This window comes from Anarrhichthys ocellatus, unplaced genomic scaffold (assembly GCF_004355925.1).
Source record: "Anarrhichthys ocellatus isolate YVR2014 unplaced genomic scaffold, GSC_Weel_1.0 scaffold99, whole genome shotgun sequence".
NCBI classification, from domain to species: domain Eukaryota; kingdom Metazoa; phylum Chordata; class Actinopteri; order Perciformes; family Anarhichadidae; genus Anarrhichthys; species Anarrhichthys ocellatus.
In genome coordinates, this window is record NW_022280129.1 from 1,070,382 (window position 1) to 1,090,309 (window position 19,928).

A 19,928-nucleotide genomic window follows, 5' to 3' on the forward strand; every position below is an offset into this window, starting at 1 on the left:
GTGAACTATACAGCCAGACTGTGTACACATGAAAAGTGGATTTTAGTCTGCTTCCATGTCACAGTATAGATAGATATGTCATTTTTTAAGTAACATTATGCAAGATAATCTATAGTAACCAAAGTTGAGACATCTCCTCGTCAGTATGAACTTTCATCAGTGAAGAGGAGTTCAAACACAGTCATGCTGTACTTTAGCAATTCCTCCTTAAAAAACAAAAAAGTAAAGCCACACAGTAACTTATTACAATAAAATGCATATTTTTCATTCAGTTTCAAACTGTAACTTATTAAGTATGACAGGCCTGTTAGTTGGTCTGCTCTGTGTGACACCAGAGATGATCAAAAAAAAAAGAAGCTTAATAAAGTTCTGCATGACTTGCTGTCAGAAGATGCAGGCTGAAAGACAAAACTATCCAATCCATGCGTGACATAGCTGTAAATGCATGTAATCCATGTTTACACCTCTTTGTTTGTTTGTAATAACTCAGTGTGAACACTATATAAACCAGAAATAAAACATAACAATGGACCTACAAGAGTGAAAGCAAGCCAAGAAACACTGATTCACTCCCTCAAACTAAAGCCCTCTAACAGCACTGACAACTACAGCAGTGGGCACTCATTTACCTCATCTGTAATCTTCCACTCACTGCTAACATACCTGATTTAATCATAACTCACTGCCATTGTTTAATCTATCAATTAACTAAACACGGCATTCGCAAAACAAATAGGTACACATGCGTGTACAAGCACACACACACACACACACACACACACACACACACAATCATTCATAAGGCGAAAGCAGCTCTGCTCTCCTCCTACTAGGTCAACATACTTGTCTGGCAGGTAGATTTGGCCACAGGCCAGAATGTGTGTGTAGCACGTAGCTTACTGGAAACTTGATGATCCGTGCCAGAAACATTACCAGAGAGGGAAGGAGGGGTGGATATTTACTGCTATGATCTCAGTGCATTGTCACTGGATAAACACAGAGTCATTATGCCCTTCACAGTTACTTATTAACCTCTTACACATTCTGTGCACCACTCTTATCCATCCCCCTGTGTTAAATGAACTGTCACTATTATATCATGACTATAGGCAGGAAACCTGAGTTATTATATCATTACAAATACTATTTTTATTGAAAGACTTATCTTCTGGAATGGATATCTTACATCCTGACGGAAATTCCAGGACTCTCCGAGCCAATCACTAAACAGGGGAAACATGACAGTAAAGGAGCTTTTAGACAGCTTCCCCAGGCTACATCCAATCCCACCAGCTATCAATCTAGTATCATCTCATCACACATCTTAACAGTGTGGACTGTAGCTCAATAGTAGGTTTTCCTATCTAATATCATCATGAACGTTTATGGTCCCAGACCAGATAATCCGCCTTTGAAGTTTATGTCGCTCATGATTATCGAACAGGGATCAGTAGGTCATGCTCAGACTGGCTTTAGCTCACATTAAAACACACAGCCCTCTCCTGGAGCCAGACCAACAACAGAGCGTGGCTGATATCACATGGGGCTCAGGCAAGACAATGCAGGGCTGTCCAGCACAACAGCTGAGCCAGACTCAACCTTTGCTGCAATATTACTAATGAATACATTACCTTGTCCGTGAACATGACATACCTGAGGCAAGTCAGATTCTCATCAGCAATGGTGGTTGTTAAAAAGGAAGTAAAGAACTACCATGATCCAACACTATTTAATGATGTCATCAAAGCTGGTGTTTTGTTTGAGAGACCTCTAGCGTCAGAAATGACATACTGTACGTTTAGTGTCAGAGTTTTTTTTCTGGAAAAGAGGGAATATGTAAAGAACAACAAGTGAGGAAGTAGAAAGAAGCAGACAAGAGAAAGTTTAATGGATAACACTTTATAATAACTACACACTATGAAGCATTAGTTAAGTATGAGTAAACACTGAATTCATCATATATAAAGCATTGTTCCTACATTAACACTCATTAGTATGCAGTTCATAACAAGTTATAAATGTTTTATTCTTGATTAATAAGCTGGTCTATTATGTGTTTCATTATTGCGTTTTCATACTTTATAAATGATGGATTCCCCATTTGTAAATGAAGTATTATATATTTTACAAACCAATTATTAAGGAGATTAATAACATCATTTATAAAGTGTTAGTAAATGATTAATAACTTATTTAGATGTACGTTATTCATGCATTAATATATATAATGGTTAGGGACTATGTTAATATATGCTTTATAAACGCATATTAATACTGCAATTCATGATTAATTCATGATTTATTAAGGTAGTTACTACTCGTTAGTAAAGTATTTTGTGTGACCTCATCTAAAGTGAGGATCTATGCCTTATAAAGCATTTATTAATGACATTGAAAGGCCAGCAGTGCCTCAAAACCCACAAAAGTCTCAGTTATCTTCTCAACAGAACAGGCAAATAGACAAAACACAAAGTGCTCAAGAACATATCAATATTTATTGCAAGATGCAAACAATATACTGTTAAATACAAACCTCTCAGCCATTCAAACATTTTACTCAAAATGAAAACCCTGCTGTTCTGAAGCATCTCAAACGAATTGCTCATTTCCTATAATCCCCAAACATGTTAACAGTGAACTATTTGTGATAGTCATTTGATCGCGAGCATCACGATCATACCCGCATCACGCGCCGGCTGTGATTACATCATTACCTGCCGCGCGCAGGCCTCGCGCCGTCATCACTACGTCAAGGATAAACTAAGTTTAACTGCTGCTTAGTTATGTTTATTTCTGTGCATACTGATTTGTAATCTTGTGGATGCGATCCAATTTTACGACTGGAAAGGACGCTTTCATACTGACTGAATGACAGGGATGCTACGGAACTCCAGACGTGTGTCGCATCCATGGTTTCCTCATCTGTCGGTGGAATGCCGAGGAGCGGAAACAAACTTTCAGTTCAAGCAGCGCGGAGCTTGAACTGTCATGTGGAGGTGATTTTGTGGAGATGACGGCGTTGTCTGCATTAGAGGGCCAGGGGTCGCTGGTGTTGGGAATGAAAAGGAGCTTGTTTGAGTTATCAACATATAAGAAAACTACATTATTGACATCAATAGAATTATTGATGTCAGTCAAATTATTAACGATCATTAATGATAACGGGGCACCACCCTGTGAACAGGGACCAATAACCAAACTATAAACTAAGTCTCATAATTAGTGTTCACTCACAATGTCAACAGTCTGAGTTATATTACACATTCAGAGTGAAAGTGAAGGTTTAAGTTCGAGCACAGACCACATATACAGCTATTATCACAATACATGCACAAAGTAATCACAGACAGCTGCTCTTTAAAATATAAAAGAGTTTATTATGTTCCAATAATAATGATCTAGTCAACTAATATATAAACTAACAACAACTATACATTTATGAGCACGCTATCTAAAGTCAACAGACTGTGGTAAGAGGGAGACTGTATAGGGAGTGCGCCGGCCGCTCGGCGGGCTGAATGCCGGATCCGGCTAAACATAGATGTTAAGACCTGCCTCTTCCTGAAAAGGATCGAAGTCTGAATCTGTCATTGTCTTAGTTACCCACAACTAGATGTTAAATGGGTGAGGACAATTTTCGTATCGCATCTGCTTTGAGCTGAAATGACAACTGACAGCAGCAGAGAAGAGAACACTTTTTAAAGTTTGACAGCAACAATGTGATTGGCTGAAGGAAACTGTGCAGAATCGTCAAAAAACTGAATGTTTGTGAACGCGCTGTGTAACATAACAGACTGTCAAAGTAAATGCAGGTTGTTTGTTTGTGTAGGTAGCTCTGACAATCACTGCTGAGTGACTCAAAGCTGTTCGATGTGGAAAAAAAATATCTTTTTGTAAAGAAATAAGTTCAAGCCAAAAGGTGATTCAATGTAGAATAATATATCATATAAATTAGGCTGGGTGCAGTTTGATTTCATTAAACAAACTTCACGTTTAATGAATTACATTACGGCCTGGCTCCAAAACAAACTAAAACAATTCAATTTACTATTAATGAAAACTCCATGACAAGCGTGATTTGGAAACCTTTTTTATCCAATTTCTGCTCTCCAAACATCTTAGTTTGCACATATTTAGATCAGAGAAGTCTTTTTCTCATGGTGTGCCCACAAACCCTTTCAATAATTTCAATGTTTGGGCCGCTGTAATTATAGAATCCTGCTTACGGCCATGGTTATCAGTAGGTGGCGCGATGACTGAGTTAATATTGGCATGCAGAAGTCCTAATGCCATGACAGTCATCAAGCATGTCAAGTTTGGGACAGTTTTGACAAAGTTACAACAGCTTGATGGATGATGGCGAACCATGTAAAATCGTTGCCACAACACATATATGTCGTTCGATGAAACATCAAGCTTTTAGTAACTTTAATCACAAAGGTATTGAGATTGTTCGGACTAAACAATAAGCTAATCTGATTAATTCCCTAGGAGGAGTTCGTTAAAGTACAGCACCTGCAAATTGCAAAAAAAACTTGAGAAATTCATACAAAATTCAAAATGGCTGACTTCCGGTTGGGTTTAGAGCATGGACCCCTAAGACTTTTTTTTAAGTCTACATGCGATATATCTGCTTACCAAATTTTATACATCTAGGTCAGGGGTCGGCAACCTGCGGCTCCGGAGCTGCATGCAGCTCTTCAGCCCCTCTGTTGCGGCTCCCTGAGTCTACATCCACACTATACGTTTTCATTTTAAAATGAAAACGATCTCCGTCCACACGGCGTTTCAGCATCGTTTTCAAGATGATCTCGGTCCAGACTAAAACACCTGAAATCGAATATCACGTGACTATTCACGTACACTGGGCATGCGGATGGTTACCGGTGTAAACAGGAAGTAGATTGGTTGCTTAAAGCCACTAATAGGTCTGCTAACACCGCTGGACACGCTGATCGCTAATCGCTCCAATAACAGCTGCTTCCTCCGTAATAATGCAGACTTTAACTGAACAACAGCTGCTAGTAATTTTTTTTTTTTTTTTTTAATTTATTATACTATATTGATCCCTTTAAGGGGGAAATTTGTCTCTGCATTTGACCCATCCCTGTATATAGGGAGCAGTGGGCTGCCAATGACAGGTGCCTGGGGAGCCTGGGGTTCAGTGTATTGCTCAGGTACAATTTGACGTGACCCAGTGAGCCACGGTCGCCCCAAGGTCAGTAATACCTGTAACTCCTCCATTTTCGGTGCTTTGAAAACTCCAGCGTAGATGTGCGTCACATCCTATTACGTCGACCCCCGCCCTCGGTAAACTATCAATGGCTAAATCAAGAAAAGAAAAGTCACTGAGGAAAATAGAGTTTAATTCTGCGTGGACGTATTAATTTATTTTCACTGCCAACGATGCTGGCTTACCTGTATGCTTGATATGTGCAAAAAATCGAATGTTGAAAGACACTTCCAGAACAAGCACACAGCATTTGCTGAACAGTGTCACGCTGGAGATGAACGAAAAAGAGCGATTTCTCAGCTGCAGCAAAGTTTTTCTCCTCTTCATAAGAGTTTGATATTGTTCGAACAGGTAAAATAGCAACAAAATGTCAAGAATTGTCTTTATTCTTGTTCTATATTTTCATAAATACAACAAACTATAGGTTTTGTATATATAATATAACTATATATAAAACTTTATAGGCTGTGATATCAAATAGCTTTTGCAGCTCCAGACAAATTTTATTTGGTGAAAAATAGGGCAAAATGGCTCTTTGGATAGTAAAGGTTGCCGACCTCTGACCTTGGTGAAAGGTACTGTGAGGGCTGCATCGTCGAAATATTATAGGGGGCGCTATCGAGCCGACTTGCCACTCTGAAGCATTAAACTCACATTAGATAACTACATTCAGGATTTTAAATGTGTGACAAGTTTGATTATGTTTTGAGCATTTCTAGCCCCTCAAAAACACCTTCGTTTTTCATGGCAAAGAATGCGTTACCACGGCAACGTCTTTTTACGAAACAACAAGCTTTGAGTAACTTTTCATCACAAAGGTCTTTAGATTGTACTGACCAAATTTCAAGTTGATCTGATTAATTCCCTAGGAGTTCATTAAAGTCCAGCGCCTGGAAATGACAAAGAAACAACACTAGAAATTCATAAAAAATTCAAAATGGCTGACTTCCGGTTGGGTTTAGAGCATGGCCCCAAGAGACTTTCTTTTAAGTCCAAATGTGATACATGTGCCTACCAAATTTTATAGATTTATGTGAAACGTACTACGAGGGCTGCTTCGTCGAAACTTTGTAGGGAGCGCTATTGAGCCGATTTGCCACTCTGAACCAATAAAATCATATTATATAACTACATTTTGGGCTTGTAATCTGTGTGCCAAGTTTGCTTATGTTTCGAGCATTTTTAGCCCCTCAAAATTACCTTCGTTTTTCACGGTGAAGACTGCGTCGCCACGGCAACGGCGTTTGACGAAACATCAAAAGCTTCATGAACTGGCATTATGAACTTCTTACATTTGTGTGGAAGTAATTTGATGTTGATCTGATTTACCTACTTAGACTTTAACTTCCTGTTACTAGTAGGTGGCGCTATGACTATGATTCAAAATTGGCCTGCAGATGTCTTCAGGCCTGGAGTCTAATCAAACATGTGAAATCTGGAAAAGATCTGATGATGTGGAGTCGAGTTACATCAGTTTATTCGTTCATGGCGAATAAAGGATCGAAATTCGCCAAGCCGCCACGTCGCCGCCCTTCAACAACTTCTTACAATCTTCACAATGAAGCATTATCAAGGTATTAAGGCTGTTCTGACAACATTTTAGAGGGATCTGATTAATCTGTGAGGAGCAGGATATAACAGAACACAACCTATGCATATGATTGTAAATTGTCATATACATGTCTTCAGGGTCAGGATTTTATGACATATGACAAATTTGGAGTAGATTAGACAGTGTACGGCCGAGTTAAACTTCCTGTTTCATGGCAATTGGAGTTTTTTGCTGACACACCACCGATACATAGTGCTATAACTTTTGATAACTTTTCACTGCCAAGGTCTCAAGAGCATTCTGACCAAATTTGAAGTCAATCGGGTTAAATCTTAAAGTACGGAGCCTTAAAATGGTTAGAAAACGTCATAAAATTCAAAATGCTTGGGCCCTAATAATAAACATGAGATCAACAATAGGTCTTTCGCTCCGACTACGTCGGTGCTCGGGCCCTGATGATATGCACAGTAGTAGCTTTGTAGGCCTAACTCATTATGCATATCTTGCATTAAGTATTATCAAGTATATTATTTTCATACAAACCATGTTGATAAATATGAGTGGACAGGAGGGTGAGCATGAGTAAGCATTGTCATTCTGACAACCATTTGGTTTCACTTTTATAACCCTTCCTTAATTTCAATTCACACCTTGTTGATAAAGTAATACTTTTCACTGGGTTAACACACAGCTGAAGTATCTCAGATGCGCTTTTTACACTGTAATCTCACCACTGCAGATCCACGTCAATAACATCTGCCCGCCGTCGCATAATCATTTTGTAGCTTATTGAAAGTGCAGTTAGATTGTCTCAGCACCGCAGTTGTCTTTTCCTAAGTCCTAATGAATTCTGCTTAACATCTTTCCTTGACCTCCTTGACCTCTAACAACAGGACGTGAAAACACCTAATGACCTCCTGAGGTCTTTTTAGCTGTGGGACCTATAAGAACATTATAGGATTTCACTTAACATGGCACAAAGACTGAATTTTCTTTAAGGTGAAGGGACTCTATATCGTGTGCAGTTTTCTTGATTAGGACTGATTTTGAGTGAATTAGTCTTACAATTATTCAATAACCCAGCTAAAGTTATTCAACAGATGTTTTCTATACATTTTATTTACCTACTGGGACTGTACCAGAAGAAATGGACAAGTTGTGTAAACACCATTTTAAGGCCGTGCCAAATGTGGGGTCACATTGCCATCTAGTGACCATCGGTGGTAAGATCTCTGTAATATTGAGACTGTAAGATTTTAATAATGGTTTGAAATATGGTTCAAATTAGTAATAGTTGTCGTATTATTTTTAACCTTGCAGTTTGATATATGGAAAACGTTTTTGTTGAATGATCACTTTAGAAAAGAACAGATGTAATAATGACTTGATTCTGTGCATTAATAATGTGTTTACTGAAATGTTGGTTCCATACATACACATTTATGCATGTTTATGCATAGCGCTGAAAACTATGTGCACTTTCATAATAGTAGTAGAAAATCAATATTATGAGACAAGAAACTGGGATAGTGGATAAGCAGCATATTAGAAGTTGAGTGCAAAATACCGCTTCTCTAGGAAAGACATGGAAAATTAATCTAACTAAATAAACTAAATATAGTGTCTTTAACCATTAACTGTGCAAGATTTAAGTTTACCAAATTTCAACAGTGAAAACATCAGAGTTTATAAATAGTTACGTCCACAATTACCAACTCTGTTGACAATTCTCTTAGTTTCAGGCCATATAAACTGGATGTTGTTTGTTCTGCTTACACCTCTCAACCAAAGCAAAGACCACCAGCCTGTGTTCTCCCTGTCCTTCTTCTGTCTCACCCAGGACACTGTTCTGTGGTGAAATGTTAAGTTGAATCTTATCCATTCATTTATAATGCAGAAACATAGGTTCACATATGTATCTACATAGTTGTGTGTGAGAATGTAGTATGAATGTTCGATAGTCCTGATGGACAGGTGGCGCCTTGCATGGTAGCCCCTGTCATCAGTGTATAAGTGGGTGTGAATGGGAAAATGACGACATAGTGTTAAAGAGCTTTGAGTTGTCGGAAGACTAGAAAAGCTCTCCAAGTACAGTTCATTTACCATAGGTCTGTCTGTGTCATGATAACGAGGTCTATTTATGTTTTATAATCGTTTAATTCATTCTAACTTGAATTGATCAGGTTTTTTCAGTGATTTATTTCAAACTGTTTGTTACCATTCTGCAGCTGAGATAGTTCATTTTTCAAACTAGTATTAATTTAGTCGAAGAAGGATAAATGAAAGAATCAAGGTAGTTGTTAGGTTGAGAGTGGTTTGCTGTGTGTGCCAACCACAGCACCCCTTGCTCAAGAAGATAAAAGCAAGAAGAAGTCAGAAGAAAGCTGTTCTACTCTGGACATTGAAATTGAAGGCTGATCTCCATAACCCTCCATGTTCTGGCCTTGTGTTCCTGCCCCGTTGACTATGGCCATCCTGTGCTATCTCATGTGCCCTGCAGTCCAACATGCTGCAATTTATTTTCCTATTAAGAGAAAGAGACTTTAAAATAAAAATACTCTAAAATGAAAGACATTTGGGAACTGGGAAACAATGAGCCCTGCAGCTACAAAGTGGGCATCCCGCAGAGAGAGAGAGAGAGAGAGAGAGAGAGAGACGAAGAAAAACGGTTCAAGCCGAACCTCAACGAAGTAGACGACCAACTCCGAAGAGAAAGGAAAGCCAAACCAACTGCCCAAGAGCAAGAGATGAAAGAATGTGATCCAAACAAACTACTATCATCCAACAAGATTCAATATGCAAGGAGATGCCCAAAGAGGAACAGCCACCAATTCATACAGCTTGACCTCCCATCTGCCCACCAGTACCGTCAGGTGAAAACAATGCATTTTCAGATGTGAATTAGTTAGATTTTTCTAGGCCAAATAAATTGAAAGTAAGATACTGAAATAATTTAATAAGTTACCTCAGATGGAAAAATGAATGAGCAGATCAATGAGCTTTAGACCTCGAGTAGTATCTCCCTTCAATTAGAACTAGTATGAACTGCTTCTCAAACTGAACACTGCATAAATCTTTTGGACTAAATTCAATTGATGAACGTCAAAGAAAAATGTTGTCAATGATATAAGTCAGTGATTATACCTGGTCACATGCAATCCTTTTCAGTTATACGGGGTTCTTCATTATTCATTGTACTCTTCATCATGTCCTTTATTTATTTCATTGATTTTGTAAATCGTTGATTCATTTTTAGTAGTTAAGTTATGTAGTTAGACCAATAAATATTTAATTTATAAAGAACTTGATCATTTGATTTGTGTGTATATAAGATTATACGATTCTGTACACCATGACAAGAACTCTGGAGCAACACTGAGATTGAAACTTATTTGATTCATATCAAATCCCGCCCCCCGTTTAGATGGCATCCTAAATGTAATCTAATGTTAAAGTGTGTTATGGCGTAAGTTGAGTACCATCATTCCTTTTTATATCAGTTTTGGGGTTTATAATTCATAATTTAATGATTCATAATTGTTACATATTTTAATATCAATTCATTATTATTGATTACAAGCAATAACATTGCAATACTCACTGTTAAATTACATTGAGCTAGCAGCTGCTGCAAACTGAGAGAGGCAGTTTTAGGTCAACCACATGTTTAGTGGTTAAAGCATTGGATCAACGTCCTCACCAGGTCCCGTTATGATTGTGTTTCTGGCAGGTGGTTTGGGAAATCAAAATCTGCAACCAGAGCTGGGACTTCTGAAACATGTGTATTTGCACTCTGTGGCCTTCTTGTACAGTTCAGGTTGTGAATGTGGGTCAGGCAGCTGAGCTGTGATGTATTTGGACACAAAATCCAACACAGTCTGATCATCATCCTCCTCAAACACAGATGCACCTTCTACCCATATGAGACAGTGAATGTGTGGGCTTCCTCTGTGCTGAAACTCAACTCGGTAGAAGTAGTGAACAACTTTACCAGTAAAGCCTGTGGTGGAATTGATGAAGAATATACTCAATAACAGGGGTGTTTAATTCCAATTCCAAAAGGTCCAGATTGAGAAAATCTCCTCGTGCAAAAGTCCGAACCATTACAATAATATCTAACTTGTGCTATTTCGTGCCATATATATATATATATACCGCTTTTAATAATATACCGCTTTTAATAATCGCCGCAGTCTCTGAACACATGAGCCATACTGGTGTTAAACTGTCCGTGGGAAGAATTAACCTGTAAGAGTCTGTCTATTCTTGGTAAAAGACTCTGGTCTCTCTGACCACTTTTCTCTCTTTAGAGAACATCATGTCAAATAACTTCTGACTCACGTAATTATTCTCCTAATCTTCATTGTCTTTCCTCGTCTCAGCCCCGTGTATCACTCACTCGAGTCAGGAAGCTTGTCAGAATAAACATATTTGATTGGCTGAATAGCATCACATGATGTGATTTACATGTAATTGGTCGGCGCTGAACAAGTGCCATAAAGGCTGGAAAAGCTGCTCTGGTTAAAATATAAGCGCTCCGTCAAAATGTAATAATCCTCAATTATCTATCGGTTTTAGGTCCAGGGTCCTAAAAAAGGACACAACGGCGTCTGGGTGCGGATCTGGACCGTGGTCCACCTATTAGTGACCCCTGCTCTATAAAATCAAAACTGCACACAGCTAAGGTCCAAGACAGCTAAATGTAGCCAGAAAGGAATGTTGGAAAGCTGACACTCAATAGACTTGGCAAGCCATGGTGTAAGGCACAGAGCGACACAAGATAGAGCATGAGCTCATGTTTTCATCTGAACCAGAATCAGGTCAATAAATAAAGAAGGCCATTGGGCCTAGATATATTTTTAATATACACCAGAAACAATAGTAGAAAATACGGACTGTTTACCATGATAACTTTTTTTATATAGCACCTTTCAAAACAAAGTTACAAAGTGCTTCACAATAAAAACATGAAAGTAAATAAGATGTCAAATCAAAGAGGTAAAACAAGATGGAGCAAGACTCTACATGATCAACAAGTACAATCTGTTACATCTAACAATAAATCATTAGATAAAAGTGAGGGAAGGAGCCAGGCCATTAAAGTACACATGACATCTATGGCACTTCTATCCATTCTGATAGAGCAGGGGTCACTAATAGGCGGACATACTGGTTTAAAACCAGTATGTCTCATGTGTTCAGAGATAATTAAAAGCAGTAATGTGAAGTGCCACTTCGAGACAAAGCTGAACTCTTTTTAGTACCCACTCACATCCCAAATGAAGTCACAGAAAATAAACAATCTATGAGCCCAATATGATCAGAATCCTAACTCATGACTTCACTGTCCAACAATGATGTTACCAGAGAGGATAGAGCTGAAACAAGTGGTTTAATAACCGCAGAGAAAGTCCATGAACACTAATGTCTCTTTTTACAAGATGAGAAGAATATAATATCATGTTTTTTTTTGGTTGAGATAACTTCACACCTGAATGAACTGAATTTAAATTAACATTTTTAATTAATTCCAATGTTCCAATGTGAGGGTCCTGGGACAGAGTATATCATATGTGTACAGATTGTAAAGCCCTCTGAGGCCAATTTGTGATTTGTGATTTTGGGCGATACAAAATAAACTGAAAAGGCTAGTCCAAGATTCTGTGATGATAAAAAAAGTCAAATAAAAGACTTATTGGCAAGGGATCTAACATTAAGAAGATAGATTTGAGCCGTTTCAATAGAGGGGATAACGGAAGTGGTTTCAACAGTGATGAGTTTTTTTCTGTGGACTGAATATTTTGGTATTGCACATTGCCTTTCAGCGATCCTGACAGGAATGAGGGAACAAGGAACAGATAACAAGAAAGATAACAGTGATAAAAGGGTGGGAAAAGTAAGAAAGAGAGAGAAGTATTAGCATGGTATATACAGGAAGGCACCAATTACAGATAATCAATAAAAGCACTGAGAGATAGTGCAGTCAGAATCCACTCCTGTGATTCTGACTGCACTATCTCTCAGTGCTTTTATTGAGGTGTAGATAAAACAAGACAAGAGTACATCTCACCAACACCGTAACCTGACCCGCCACCACATCCTGGCCAAAACAATCCATTCAGAGAAGGCCAATACAACATGTCTGATGATGAAAGCAGTGAAGTTAGCAAAAGCAGCCTAACACCAGGGAGACAAAGTAGTTGATATTCAGGATATTCAGTAGTGGATATTCAGGGAGAGTTAACACGGCAGCTCAAAATGCGAGTGGCAGAACTGGAAGAGCAGAAAAGCCAAACACGACAAATTGCCACAGACTTGTGTAGCAGAGAGACAACCATGAACTCAGGTGCACGGACACCAACACATGCTGAACTAGCAGCAAAACTTTGAAAAACAATGAAAGAATCAAATGAAAAGGAATGAAAGATGATCTCAGAGGACGAACCGATGAAGTCATTAGAAGAACACTGTAAAAAAGAGAAAAAGGAAAATCACACAAAACTAAAAGCACAAAATGTTTCCACACACAGCGATGAACCACTGCAAAGAGAGAAGAGGAATAGGAAAACAAGGATTCACACACCAGACACCACCAGTAGTGAGAGTGAAGAAAGTGATGATGGATACACTGAAAAGTTGGTGCATGGCGAGTATAAGACAACAAAAGCGGCAAACAAGAAAATAAATAAGAAAAGGAGAGATCAAGGCAGGTGCGACATGTAACGGAGCAGCTGCCTCAGGAGTCGCAGAGGTACCAAGAAGCTGCGCAAAGGCAGTACAATGCGCAATGGTGGAGAGAATTCAAGACAAGGAGTGAGAGTGAAAAACCCCACAACAGCGAGATAACGCATCCCAATGATTAACCTACCATACCAGTGACCGTCTATGGGAGAAAACATGACTTCATGGGAGACACAGGTGAAACCTACTCCTGCTTTGGAAAAGAAGGCGCTCACCTCCCCCTCTCACAATCATCAATCAAGACTGTCAGCCTTCTGGGAAAAGACAAATAACACCAATGAGAGCCAGTAACAGGACGACAGTTGGGTAGGCACCTTCCAAACAATGGCATACTCGATCAGACTGACATCACAAGACTCCATGTTGAAGCATTAATGGGAAGTGAGGAAACTGTACATCCATCCGTCCATCCATCCATTTTAATCCACTTATCCGGGTCGGCTCGCGGTGGCAGCAGGCCAAGCAGGCTGACCCAGACTACCCTCTCACCGGCAACATGTTCCAGCTCATTCTGGGGGATCCCGAGGCGTTCCCAGGCCAGCTGGGAGTTGTAATCCCTCCAGCATGTTCTGGGTCTTCCCCGGGGTCTCTTCCCAGTTGGACGTGCCTGGAAAACCTACAGTGGGAGGCAGGAGGCATCCTAATTAGATGCCCAAACCACCTCAGCTGACTCCTTTCAACGCGAAGGAGTAGCGGCTCGACTCCAAGCTCCCTCCTGATGACCGAGCTCCTTACCCTATCTCTAAGGCTGAGCCCGGCTACCCTATGGAGGAAGCTCATTTCGGCCACTTGTAGCCGCAACCTTGTCCTTTCGGTCACGACCCAGAGTTCGTGACCATAGGTGAGGGTAGGAACGTAGACCGACTGGTAAATTGAGAGCTTTGCCTTCCGCTCAGCTCCCTCTTCACCAAGACGGTCCGGTGCAGCACCTGCTTTACTGCTGCAGCCGCACCGATCCGCCTGTCGATCTCCCGCTCCATCTTACCCTCAGTCGTGAACAAGACCCCGAGATACTTGAACGCCTTCGCTTGAGGTAGGCACTCCGTCCCCACCTGGAGGGAGCAATCCACCGGTTTCCGGCAGAGCACCATGGCCTCAGATTTGGAGGTGCTAACTCTCATCCCCGCCGCTTCACACTCGGCTGCAAACCGCCCCAGTGAATGCTGGAGTTCACGATCCGAGGAGGCTAACAGGACCACATCATCTGCAAACAGCGGTGATCCCGAGACCCCCGAACCTGACGTTCTCCGCCCCCAGGCTGCGCCTAGATATCCTGTCCATGAAAGTCACGAACAGGACCGGTGACAAAGGGCAGCCCTGGCAGGAGGCCAACACCCACCGGGAACGTGTCTGACTTATTGTCGAGAATGCGGACACAGCTCCTACTGCAGTCATACAGAGACCGGATCGCCCATTGTAACGGGTCCGGCACCGCATACTCCCGCAGCACCCCCCCCACAAGAACCCCCGAGGGACCCGGTCGAAAGCCTTCTCCAAGTCCACAAAGCACATGTAGACTGGTTGGGCAAACTCCCAGAACCCCTCCAGTAGTCTTGCGATGGTAAAGAGCTGGTCCACTGTTCCACGGCTGGGACGGAATCCGCATTGCTCCTCTTGAATCTGAGGTTCGACAAACGGTCGGAGCCTCCTTTCCAGCACCCTGGCATAAGCCTTCCCCGGGAGGCTGAGTAGTGTGATACCCCGGTAATTCGAGCACACTCTCCGATCCCCCTTTTTGAAGATGGGAACCACCACCCCGGTCTGCCAGTCCATGGGCACTGATCCCGACCCCCATGCGACATTGAAGAGGCGTGTCAGCCAGGACAGCCCAACTATGTCCAGCGCTTTCAGCATCTCAGGGCGGATCTCATCCGCCCTGGCGCCTTGCCACCAAGGAGCTTTTTAACTACCTCAGCGGCCTCTGCCAGGGATATGGGTGAGCCTCCCCCAAGATCGTCAGGCACTGCCTCCTCTGCAGAGGACATGTTGGTCGGGTTTAGGAATTCCTCAAAGTGCTCTTTCCACCGCCTGATGATGTCCCCCGTCCAGGTCAGCAGTTCCCTCTCCCTGCTGAGAACAGCCTGGGGTAAGCCCTGCTTTCCCTTCCTGAGCTGTTGGATGGTTTGCCTCCTTGAGGCCAACCGAAAGTCCTTCTCCATGGCCTCCCCGAACTCCTCCCGTGCCCAAGTTTTAGCATTCGCAACCACCGCAGCTGCAGCCCTTCTGGCCTGCCGGTACCTGTCAGCTGCTTCAGGAGACCTAGGCCTTGAAGGTCTCCTTCTTCAGCTTGACGGCTTCCCTCACATCCGGTGTCCACCACCGGGTTCTCGGGTTGCCGCCACGACAGACACCGATGACCTTCCGGCCACAGCTCCTAGCGGCCTCGTCCACAATAGAGGCTTTGAACATGGTCCATTTGGATTCCATGTCCCCAACCTCCCTCGGGATGTGTGAGAAGTTCTTCCGGAGGTGGGAGTTAAAGACCTCCCGGACAGGGTCCTCCGCCAGACGTTCCCAGTTCACCCTCACTACACGTTTGGGCTTGCCGGGTCTTTCCAACCAGTTCCCCTGCCATCTGATCCAACTCACCACCAGGTGGTGATCAGTTGACAGCTCTGCTCCTCTCTTGACCCGAGTATCCAAGACATACGGCCGCAAATCAAATGATACGATTACAAAGTCGATCATTGATCTCTGGCCTAAGGTGTTCTGGTACCAGGTACACTTATGAGCCACCTTATGTTCGAACATGGTGTTTGTTATGGCCAAACCGTGGCAAGCACAGAAGTCCAATAACGAGACACCATTCGGGTTCAGATCGGGCAAGCCGTTCCTCCCAATCACCCCCCGCCAAGTTTCTCCGCCATTGCCCAGGTGAGCGTTGAAGTCCCCCAGGAGAACTATGGAGTCGGTAGGCCTTCCAGGACCCCAGGACCCCTCCCACTGACTCCAAGAAGGCCGGATACTCTGAACTGCTGTTTGGTGCGTAAGCACAAACAACATTCAGAGCCTTGCTCCCCGCAACCAGTAGGGGCATGGAGGCAACCCTCTCGTTCTCCGGGGAGAACTCCAACACAGCGGCGCTCAGCCGGGGGCTCGTGAGTATCCCCACTCCCGCCTGCCGCCTCTCACTCTGGGCAACTCCGGAAATGGACAAAGTCCAAGCCCTCTCCAGGAGCTTGGTTCCAGAGCCAGCGCTGTGTGTGGAGGGGAGTCCAACTATATCTAGCTGGTATCGCTCCACCTCCTGCACCAGCTCTGGCTCTTTCCCCGCTAGCGAGGTGACGTTCCACGTCCCCAGAGCTAGTCTATGCTGCCGGCGATCGGCTCGCCCAGGCCTCCCGCCTGACCCGCAGCCCGGTCTGCATTGCACCCGACCCCGATGCTTGTCCCTGCGGGTGGTGGCTGCTCCATGCTGTTTCTTCGGGCTGGGTCCGACCGGGCCCCATGGGCGAAGGCCCGGCCACCAGATGCTCGCCGATGAGCTCCCCTCCTGTGTCTGGCTCCGGGAGGGTTCCCCGGTTTCGCTGGTCCGGGCGAGGTGGCTGAAATCCATGGGCTGCTTATCATTAGGGTCGTTTTGAACTGCTCTTAGTCTGGGCTCTCCCCTGAGACCTGTTTGCCTTGGGAGACCCTACCAGGGGCTAATGCCCCGGACAACATAGCTCCCAGGATCACTGAGCCACTCAAACTCCTCCACCACATTAAGGTGGCAATTCGCGGAGGAGAAACTGTACATACAAGCGCAATGTGGTCATTCAACAACACCAGGACTACCATTACTTTGCACATTGAAATTTGATGCATTTGGGCACCAATGATGTTCTGGAAAATAAATCTGTTAATTGGATGGCCAGTAAAAGAACAATCCTAAGGGGAGCATTAATACAATAAATAAAGTAATTCACTCACTTGAACCTCTGTATAAGCGCTTTGTGCTTGAGACCCATAAGTTCATATGGGTCAGTCTGACCGGCACTCAAATTTGTAGTTGTGTGAAGTTTGCCTCCCTCTTCAACACAACCTTCATCACTGCTTCTTCCTACAATAATAAAACATGCTGTGTGAGCAGTGCTTACTTCCTACTAAAAGGTAGGACACAGTCAGATAAGTGACTTTATAACTTACTTGTCTGACTGTTGTCAGACAAGAAGATTCCACCAGGGGTCTGTGTCTGTTTCCTGTCAGTTCTTCTTGCAGGATGTTGATCGGCAGCTAACAAGCCCCACCTGAGCATGCTGGAAGTGGCCAGCTATAAAGACACACTTCTTTGGCTGGTGCTCCTCTCCTCTCCGACTCCTGTGTGGAGGACCTGGCTGTTTGTTGGTTTGTTTTTTTGTTTGTTTGTTTAGTTTAGTTTAGTTATTGGTCCACTAAATAAATGTGTATTTATTACTTTTAACTCGTCTTGTCTCCCTCATGTTACTGCCTTTTGAGCCGTGTCGTGACACTGTAAAAAACAGAAGCAATTTTTCAGTATCTAAAATAATATGTATGAAATCCAGTATTTCAACAAAGTGACAGCTGAGCTTCATATTTGAAATAAACACATCCACTCCCTACCTGTTTAACCAAGGCAATCCTTATTGGGATTGGTGGTCCCTGTTCACAGTGGTGTGGCTGGATTTCCTCAAGCTAAATGTGACAGTAGGAGGACATTCTGTTCTTTAAAAACCTCAAAATTCAATAAAGCATCTCTCTGAGCCGCAGAGAGATACTATATAAATTTTGCATTGTAGGCTACCGCAGAGTCTGCAGTAGCCTACAATGCAAATTTATATACATATGTGAAATTTGTTTTTTACTTAAACTTCCTCTCCAAGCTGGCTGGGTACCATAATGGGGCACAAAGATATAAGGCCATATTTTTTCGCCTGAGCATTATCTGCACCAAATGAGCTGATTCAATATATTTTGCTAACATAACACTTCCCTTTATCAACCTGGTTTGCCAGGTCTTCTAACATTAGGAATTTCAATAACTTGGTGCCGTCCGTGATAGCAATCACTGAATTGGTATGGCCTGACAAGTCTGTTAACCCCCCCCCCCCAACAGAAAAAGACCATTTATGGACTTTAATTGATATAATTTTCACTGTCACTGCAGGCAGTCTTGAGTAGGGCTTCATTGCAGTTCCAACATTTTTTGGGAGGGCCATTCAAATACAGACACATAAAAATACATGAGGCAATGAAACAAACACACCATAACATATCTTATTAATATCAATAGCCTGATCGTTGTTGATGTTGCACACTCCACTAGAGAAGGAGGCACATGCTCACACCGCGCTGGTTAATAGCCTGCCAATAAACAAATGTGTTTCTGGATCCGGTAACATAATGAAGGGTATGCGGCAAGAGACAGTTGTGTGTGTAGAAGTACCGAAGATATAGAAGTTTCAGACAAACGTGAAGACGAAGGAAAGTGATTTTACTGTGAGTGGTCGATTACTATTACTGTAGAGTGATATTGATATTTACCTAGAGACAACAGTTAATGCTAAATGTAGCTAGAGTCAATGCAACACTAGTTACATAGCTAATGTTATGGGGTGTGTGCTTGTACCACGTTAACTTAAAACTACTGTGGCAGCTTTAAAGACCAAACTGACTGCTACTCGTTCATAATTTCAATAGCTACAAGTTAACGAAAAATTCAGTCTGTCCCCGAAGTGACTTTGGTAGACATAAACGTTAACTTACATGTAACGCCGCTAGCGTTAAGTGACAACATTATGAAGCTAATGGTAGTTAAGTGCTCCTTTTTAAGGTAAAGTTTAGCTGCTGGTCTTCGGTAATTTATACTGACATCTAATGGGAGAAATTTACTTTATCTTAGCTAAAAGATGACTTTATTTTCTTATTATATTTATAGAATACTTCATGGGGGTTCATATTGCCAAGTATTAATACCAACTTTGTTGAAAGTTAATGTAATGTTGGTGACCTACCTTGTTCGTTACTCTGACTTCTTTAAAGTAACGGCTGAGCTGTCAATCAAAGTGCTGCTGTCTCGCGCCCCTGTATCTGCTGCTCTTCTTTTAGTGTTAGCATACATTCTCACAAAATCCTACAATAGGTCCAGTAGCTTACAGCATGAGGTCACAGGGGTGTAGACCTCATAATTATCTCCCTAACAAGTTTCTCTGCATCTGAATGGCGTAAAACGGCTTGAGGCTGAGCTATCAATAAGACAGCTTTCTGTGGTGAGGAGGCAGGAGGCAGGAGGCTCCGTTCCTCGTACGTGGCTAACTGAGTTAGCCGGATACTTTTCAGGATAAGATGACGTAAATCAGGCTTTTCGGTTCCACGAAGCAAGTTTGGCAAAATCACCATGGCAACACATCCATAAGCTTGAACCTGCTCCAGCGCAGGCTAACTGAAGTTAGCTGGATAACC